Source organism: Bos mutus, chromosome X (assembly GCF_027580195.1).
Source record: "Bos mutus isolate GX-2022 chromosome X, NWIPB_WYAK_1.1, whole genome shotgun sequence".
Classification (NCBI taxonomy): Eukaryota; Metazoa; Chordata; class Mammalia; order Artiodactyla; family Bovidae; genus Bos; species Bos mutus.
This window is the reverse complement of record NC_091646.1, coordinates 114736174-114736983: the sequence shown is the minus strand read 5'-3', so window position 1 is coordinate 114736983 and position 810 is coordinate 114736174.

Below are 810 nucleotides of genomic sequence, written 5' to 3'. Positions count from 1 at the left end.
AAGTGGAGTGAGTTGCTCAAGGTGGTAAGAGTTCCAACTGAATATTACCACCTGAAGATTGAATCCAGTTCTTCTAATTCGTTTGCTTGGTCATTTATATATCCATTCTTTATTTCTTAGACAAATATTTACTGGATGCTTCCTAGACCAGTTAACAGGTACTCTCCAGAGATACAAAGATGTGCATGAAGGTCCTTCCCTGAAGGTCTGGCGCAGTCAGATGTGTTCACACATAAGAAAAACACAAGTAGATTTCTCCAAAAGAGTAGAAGTTTTGTAAGGGCGCAGAGGAGTTCACTTGAATGATTTGTAGGAGATGTCAGATGAAGAGGGCTTCCCTGGTGGCTCTGAGGTTAAAGCGTCTGCCTGCAATGCAGGAGACCTGGGTTCGATCCCTGGGTCGGGAAGATCCCCTGGAGAAGGAAATGGCAACCCACTCCAGTATTCTTGCCTGGAAAATCCCATGGACAGAGGAGCCTGGTGGGCTACAGTCCACGGGGTCGCAAAGAGTTGGACACGACTGAGTGACTTCACTTTCATTCAGATGAAGAGGGAAGAAAGACATGCCAGGCAACTGCTTTGGCTTACTACATGTTCTATGGTTCTCTGATTTCAGAATCTTGAATATCACTGAGAGAAGTGTGGAGTTAATGAGACTGAATTTTACCTTTTATGAAAACTTTGGAAAGAAGGACTGAATTGAGATAAAGCATTGTTTTATGCAAATGGTTAAATTTAATGAATAAATTGTTCCTTTAAAGTTCTTTTTATAAGTCAGCTATGCAATAAAAGGAATTACATTTCCAAGAT